The sequence below is a fragment of the Geospiza fortis genome, unplaced genomic scaffold (assembly GCF_000277835.1).
Source record: "Geospiza fortis unplaced genomic scaffold, GeoFor_1.0 scaffold40, whole genome shotgun sequence".
Lineage (NCBI taxonomy): Eukaryota > Metazoa > Chordata > Aves > Passeriformes > Thraupidae > Geospiza > Geospiza fortis.
The window spans coordinates 16,328,837-16,329,157 of NW_005054297.1; positions in this window are offsets into that span (position 1 = coordinate 16,328,837).

Below are 321 nucleotides of genomic sequence, written 5' to 3' on the forward strand. Positions count from 1 at the left end.
CTTTTTTCTTTAAAACTTTCTTTCTTTCTTCAGCTGGAAACACAGCTAGAGTGGATACATTCAAAATAAAGCCTTTATCACACTAATGAAAAGTATAAAGCTGCAGGGCCCATACATAGTTTTGAGTACAAAACAGCAACATCCAAAGTAAGACTACTACAGAACTTCAAGAATTTGTCTGCTCACTATGAACCAAACACAGAGTGGATTCTGGTCAATAACCTTGTCTTTACATGGTACTTTGAAGATTTGACTCAGATTGAAGGTAAAAAGACCATGAAATAAGGAAAAAAAGCGCTACTGAGATCAGAAAGCACAACT